The sequence below is a fragment of the Seriola lalandi genome, unplaced genomic scaffold (assembly GCF_002814215.2).
Source record: "Seriola lalandi dorsalis isolate HSWRI2012SDOR001 ecotype SW California unplaced genomic scaffold, Sedor1 jcf7180002054981, whole genome shotgun sequence".
Classification (NCBI taxonomy): Eukaryota; Metazoa; Chordata; class Actinopteri; order Carangiformes; family Carangidae; genus Seriola; species Seriola lalandi.
This window is the reverse complement of record NW_019525661.1, coordinates 1,848,977-1,856,101: the sequence shown is the minus strand read 5'-3', so window position 1 is coordinate 1,856,101 and position 7,125 is coordinate 1,848,977. Positions and strand designations below refer to the sequence as shown.

The 7,125-nt window shown below is 49.0% G+C and overlaps 1 pseudogene; it reads right to left on the bottom strand.

The window, feature by feature from the left end:
- Positions 1 to 2,790: 2,790 nt before the first annotated feature.
- LOC147817098 (uncharacterized) lies at positions 2,791 to 3,801 on the bottom strand (annotated as a pseudogene).
- Positions 3,802 to 7,125: the final 3,324 nt, after the last annotated feature.

Genomic DNA, 7,125 nt, shown 5'->3' with positions numbered 1-7,125 from the left:
GGGGAAATGGTGCTGATGGTCCAGAAGTTAGAGACATGTTTCACCAGCTTCATGCGCTGCCTCCCAGACAGGAAGTAGTGATCTACCTGCAAGTGGAGTCAGGCATGCTCAGCTGGGAGAGCTAGTCCTGCAGCAGGGCTGACTGACAAACTGATAAAGACATAGGTGTTTAAATACGACACAGCTACAAAAAACCTTCTAGGATGTACTGCATGACAATATAAATAAATGTTGCTGCTGAACCATTTTTAAAACAAAACAACTTGTTCTGCCTCGTGATGATTAGAAACTTATTATGCTGGCTGACCTACTGTGACGGACCCCTGTTCTGGCTGTGTTGTTGTGTTCATCTTGATTGTTAATTTGTCTGCAGGTGATTCATGGGCGGAGGTGCTAAGCGGTAGTTGAAGACACCTGGGCCCGCTGTCGCCACTACTATAAAGCCTCGGCTTCATTCTACCAGATCTCTCTCTCTCACCCCATTTATTTTTCCCGGCGTTGCTGTCTTTTGTTTTATAAATCCAACACTTTCCCACACACACATTGCCTTTCACTCACTCACTCACGTACATTCACTACAGATTTACTGATGCTCACATCCCACCGTATTTTGTGTTGTTTAGGTGTTGATTTTGGTCTTTTGTTAAATAAATTCATCTTGATTGTTTATCTTGGTCTGCGTTTCCCTCCTTGTAGGTCACGGCCTTAGAGCCGGGTCGTGACAAATGGGGGCTCGTCCGGGAGGGTGTAGGACCCGTTAAGTGGTGGTTTTTGTAATTTGGCGTCTGATTACGGCTGGACTTAATACCCTTTGCGGTGTGAGGGTGTCTGCGGGGATTCCCTTTGGTGCGCTCCTGCTGTGGTTTTCTTTGTGTGAAGCAGGTGAGAGCGGTTTGGTGCAAGGGACGCAGTTCGTGGTGTTTGTTTGGTAACTTGTGCGCTTCAGGGGAAAATTTTCTTTGGGCCCTGTGTGTGGTAATCATTGTAGGTGCGTGTGATTGGGCTGGTGAGGTTAACTGGTTGGTTGTTTAAAACGGGTGTTCCCCTGTCAGGCTTAGAAGCGCTGCTCCCTTTGAGCTTCGCTTTGTTTGTTGTTTTGTTTAGTGCTGCGGAGACCGTGGTTAGAGCTTGCTCGGGAGCACGTCCGTGGTTCGGGGGAGTCGCCAGGTTTCTGGTTGCTTTTTCCTGGCCGCTGGTTTTCAGTGCATAACTACCCGCCACCAGTATCTGCATGAAGACTAGGGTGTGAGACTAGTCAGGTAGCTCTGGGGTAGGCAGACAGAGGGGTAAACTTGTTTTTTTTTTTTTTTTTTGGTGATCAGTTCATACACCAGTTTGATTCATGCCTTGCAGTGGTTCTGCGCACAGGTAAGTATGGTGTTTGTTGAAGATTTTTTGGCTTCTCCTTCCGAGGAGTTGTTAAGTCAGTGCACAGAGGACCAGCTGCTTAAAATAGCGGAGTCATATGGTGTTGTTGTTGATGATAAAGGCAACAAAGAGAGGGTGAGGAGCATTTTGAGATCGGTGTTGGTTGATAAGAAAGTGTTGATGGAGTGTCCGCGGGTTGTTGTTGCTTCTGCTGCTGCTGTTGCGGCTCCTTTGGTTAACATGCCGTCCTCCCCGGGAGTGACAGCAGGGTTGACTTTCGAGCAGCAGACATGATAAGTTTGAGTTGGAAACGGAAAAGTTGCGGCTTTCAGCGGGCAGTGAGTTTAACAGGTCAGCTTCCTTCTCTGAACGTGGCCCGGTTGAATGTGATGTTCTGGGGAACTTGCGGCTGCTGCTAAAAGTTTCCGAGAGGGAGCCTGAGGTATTTTTTCCCTGTTTGAGCGCACGCTTATGTTGCAGTGTGTGCTGACAGGCAAAGCACAGGAAGCATGTTCAGCTTTGAGTGATGCAGAAAGCCGAAAGTATTTATCTGTCAAATCAGCTGTGCTTAAAACTTATGAGCTTGTTCTAGAGGCGTATCGTCAGAGGTTTAAGTCTTGGAGAAAGGGAGAGAAGCAGTCTCACCTCGAGTTTGCTCGGGACTTGAACATCCATTTCAGTTGTTGGTGTTCCGCAGCAAAGGTGGAAGACTTTGAGGGTTTGTGTAACAGTTTAAAAATTCTGTTCCTGTGCGTGTGGCTATCTATATTAAGGAGCAGAAGGCAGAGACTGCGGCTGAGGCGGCAGCGTTGGCCGATGATTATGTGTTGTTGCACCGGGGTAGTTTTGGTGATGCCCGGATGGGTTTTGGAAACAGGGACAGTGTGGATATGGAGTCATCTAGCCGTTATGGTAGACCTTTCTCTGGGGGAAGGTAGAGGTGGCAGCAATGTGCGTGATCCAGAGAAGGTTTGTCACTATTGCCATAAGCGTGGACACTGGAAAGTGGATTGTCATTTGTTGAGAGCTAAGCTTAGAAATGCTGCTGTTGGTGCGCCTGTAAAAGGGGTTGGTTTGGCTGCACCTGTTCCTCCGGTGGTCACTCCTGTTGGTCCTGTTTCCTTGCCTGTAAACGATGTTTGTCCCCCGGTGAGTGGGATCCCTACCTCTCGTTTATCTCGCACGACTTTCTGGCCATGGTAGGTGGTGACGATTCTGAGTGACACTGGGGCTTTTACTCATATATTCAGGCTGGTGTTTTGTCACTGACAAGTCTGAAACGGGCAGTTCTGTTCCCGTGCGACTCCAGGGATAGCTGTGAGGGGGATGGGGAAAAAAGGGTAGACAGGTTAAGAATATTGGAGGGAGAATTCCACCCCAGGTCCTGTGTATGTGTGTGGGTGTCCGGGTTGACCTCACAGGTTATTGTAAATTTAATTGGTCCATCCAGTTATCAAAAATCAGCTTGGCTGTAGTGGGTGTCCAATTAATGTTATCTTTTTCTGTTGTGAAGGTATCGTGTGGGATTTCTGTTAGAATCGGAAAGTGGGTGGTCATGATGTTATTGATGTGAGTGTGAGGTTACCTTTCTGAGTGGGGGTGAGGTGAGAAGTTCATGATTGGGAAGTAGATGTCGGCATTGGGGAAGGTCGACTTTGCCTGCCGGAAGAGGGTCTTGAGTTGCTTGGTGGTGGTCTGCCTGGGGTCCTGGTCCCTATTGTTAATCCCGATGGAAAAGACCACTATGGGATTGGGGATGGATTTTTCAAAGACTTTGAGGAAGTGGTAAGAGTTTGGTTAACTGTCCAGTTGTATTTGTGGGTGGGTATGGGCCGGGATGCGGTTTATGTTGGAATCATCAAGGTTCAGGACTGGCTTTCTAGGTTTGAAAAACCAGTCCTAGATCTTGCGGTTGGGGCGTGCGATGTGGTAGTTTGGTCTGAAGAAAGTCTGTCCTGAAGATGTTGCGGTTGGAGTTGTGGAAAGGAGGGGAGGTGGAGTGATGGTAGGAGTCCTGGATTCTTCAGTGGGGGGTTGGGGGTAGCAGGCTTGGGTTATTGTCAAAGGTGGTGTGAAGTTATGGCCGGGGGGTACTGAGAGGTCTTCTGTGGATGAGTCTGGGAGGTCCGGTTCTGGTTCGGGGCGGGGGGGTGTTGGAAGAGGAGGGGGAAAGTGATGGAGAGGGAGTGAGCTGGGAGAGGTGAATATGGGATAGGAGGGGGAGTTGGGTAGGGAAGGATGGGAAATAGGGGATTGTAGAGGGGATGAAGTAGATAAAGGAGGTGAAGACTTTTGAGGTGGAGAGGAATGGTCCAAAATGAGGGAAGTCTTAAGGATGTGTGGCGGTGAAGATGGTGTAGCACCCGGGGGGTCCGCGTCGGACAGCGTACCCCTCGCAGAATTTGGGCTCAGAGTGGGTTGTGTTGAGGTCATGAGTAACCTTGTTTGACCCTTTCATCATGTTAGCCGATTCTCTGATGTAGTAGGTCTTTTTTCTGTTTGGGGTACTGTCTGTCCTGTTGGACCCACCCGGGTGGTTGCACCATCTGTGTGGGGAGAGGAGATGAAAACAGTGTCAGTGATGTGAACAGAAACATTGGAATGGGTGCTGAGAGTTAGGGTTTGTAGTTCTTCCGGGTTATGGGGTTGGCGGGGGGAACCATGGACTTGAGCTGTTGTTTCAATGATGGGTATGGGCTTGATGAACTTGATGACTGGGGGAGTGAGGGGTAAGATAGGGGAGAGAGGTGTGCGGGGAATGATTGGCTGCTGGTCTTCTCTGGCTGGTAGGGGTCCCCAGGTGACTCTGCGGGTCCTGTGTTCTATTGGAGTGGAGGTGGTTGGGTCAGATGTTGGGTCCTTAGTGTCTGTGGGGTGTTGTATTGTTTTACCTGGATGTTCCTTGACTGGTGGAGGAGGTCGAATTAGTCCTCTTCGGGTGGGCTGAGGGTTGCGTGGAGTGGTGGAGGTGGATATTTTATAAATTGGGTAGGGTGGGGGGAGGGCAGTGGACTTAGGTTTGACAGTCTGTTGGGGTGTAGTCTGGGTTCCAGTGGAGGTATGATGGGGTTGTTCTTCTTGGATCTGTGTACAGGGGGAGGGGGATGACTTGATTTCTTCAATGAGTGATTTGCGGGGGCCTAAGTAGAGGGACAGTGTAGGGGCAGCTGATATGGGCAGGGGGGGGGGTAGTGTTCTTCTGGGATGGTGGGTAGATTGTTGATTGTAGATCGTTTCTGTTGGTGATCTGGTCGTGGGGTTGCAGTGGTTGTCTGGGATGGTTGTAGGAGTTATGGTGTTGACCTGTGTGTGTCCGTTGATAGTCTGTTCCCATAACGTTTTCTGGCCCAGCTGGTGGCAATTTGTAGGGCTAGTGGGTTGTGAGGAGTTGTGTCTGTATGGTTTGCTATTGTAGTCTGGTAATGTTGTTGTAGGATAGCTATTGTGTTGTGCATCCGTTGTGTTGTGTTATTGTGTATTCTATTTCTTGTATCTGTGGTGGGTGTGGATTGTTTGATGAAATCTGTGAGCCGGGAAACCTGTCTTAACATGCCCGGTGGGAATGTACCTGTTTGTATTGCTATGTCCATGATCTGTTTATGGTGGATTGCCTGAATCAGTTTGAAATAGCCTTGCTAGCCTGTCTGGTTTCTGGGTCTGGTGGATGGTTAAGAATGGGTTGTTGTGTGTTAATGAGGAGTCTAGGTGTGGGTGGTTGTATGTTAATGTCCATAAGGGGTCTGGGTGTATGAATGGATGTGGATGTATGTGTGTGTGTGTGTGTGTGTGTGGAGGAGCCATTATGTGCCCCGCTCCAATGTACAGACTTTGCTCTAAAAATTATAAACATGCAAGTGGAGGGCTCTTACCTTATTGTGCTGGTGTAGTTGGTCCTGATGTGGATGAATCTCCGGGGTGGTGGTTGTAGTGGTTTAATCCGGAGTTGAAGCAGGTGCTCGTTGGTTGGCAGTCCTGTGTTGGTGGTGGTTGAAGATGGTTCTTGTAGATGAAGAGTTATTGTCTGTATTCCGGGTGTTGGTCCTGATGGACTTGGAGATGGATAGTAAAAGCAGAGAAAGGAAGAGTCTTTCTGCCTATTGTGGGGCTGGCAGAGCCTTCCACCAGTGCTTAAAATGAAACTTTATTAAATAATTTGATTAAAAACACCAATTAAAAACATTAAAAAACCACTCAAATTGAGGGTATAAATGTTTTCAATGCAATCAATAAAAACAGAGTAAACTCATACGCAGAAGAGCGGGGTCCCAAGGTGACGGGGGAATTAATCTAAATGTGTTATCGGTTCCAGTGCACAAAGTGATGCTGCATTGTGACTTGTTTCAGGGGGAGGCTGAGCTGGCGGTCCGGCCCGTGCTGCCGATCCCGGGGGTGTCAGTCATTCTGGGCAATGATTTGGTTGGTGCTCGGGTGTGGGCAGACGTACCTCCACCTGTGGTGGTTTCGCCGGGGCAACTGGTGAGGTCAGAACCGGATGAGAATGAACGTGATGTTCCGGAGGCTTTTACAGCTTCTGTGGCGAAAATAGAATGTGAGGTGGCGTCTCAGTCAGATAAGGGAAAAGTGTCAGAAACATTCTCCTTGCCTCTGTCTGCTTTTCCTGCGTCAGTAACTCGTAGTGATCTAGTTGCAGCGCAGCAGGCTGACTCTTCCTTAAAACCGTTTTTTTGAGCAGGTTCTGCCTGAGAGTGAGATGCGGGACAGTGCTTGTGGGTATTTTTTGCAGGACGCGCTGCTTGTGAGAAGGTGGGTGCAGCACGGTGGTTTTGTGGGGGATCCTGTATTGCAGATTGTGTTGCCAGCTAAGCTCCGTCAGCCAGTGTTGCGGGTTGCTCATGATGAGTCTGGTCATTCTGGTGTGAGGAAGACGTATGGTCGGCTGTTGAGGCACTTTTTCTGGCCTCGTATAAAGAGGGACGTGTCAGCGTTCATTAAAACTTGTCATACCTGTCAGCCGACCGACAAACCCAACCAGTTTTTAAAACCAGCACCATTGTGTCCCATTCCTGCTGTCAACCAGCCGTTTGAACATTTGATAGTGGATTGTGTGGGTCCTCTGCCTCCTGCTAAAACAGGTGTGACTTACCTTTTGACTGTGATGTGTCAGAGTACTCGTTGCCCTGCCGCTTATCCTCTGCGTACCATAACCACTCGCCCTGTTGTGCGGGCGCTCTCTCAGTTTATTTCTATTTTTGGTATTCCGAAAGTCATTCAGTCTGATCAGGGGTCAAATTTCTCCTCCCATATGTTCTCTCAGGTGTTGAAGCAGCTCCGTGTCCAGCACGTGCAGAGCTCTGCTTACCATGCTCAGAGTTAGGGTGCTCTGGAGCGCGTCCACCAGACCTTAAAATCCATTTTGCCTGCGTATTGCACTGAGTTGGGGAGGGATTGGGAGGAGGGTTTGCCCTGGTTGATGCTCGCGGCTAGAGAGGTGACCCAGGAAAGTACAGGGTTTAGCCCGAATTAAGTGTTTTTTGCGCACACTGTAAGAGGTCCCCTGGCTGCGTTGACGGATAAGTGGAAGGAGTCGCAGCCTCCTAAAAATTTGATTGATTATGTCAACGGTTTCCGACACAGAATTTATGCCGCTGGAGAGCTGGCTAAAGACAATTTGGCTTCTGCGCAGGTGAAAATGAAGCAGTTCTATGACCGTCAGGCTGAGTACTGTGTTTTTAGCCCTGGTGATCAAGTGTTGGCTTTGCTCCCTGTGGTGACTTCACCTTTTCTGGCTAAATTTAC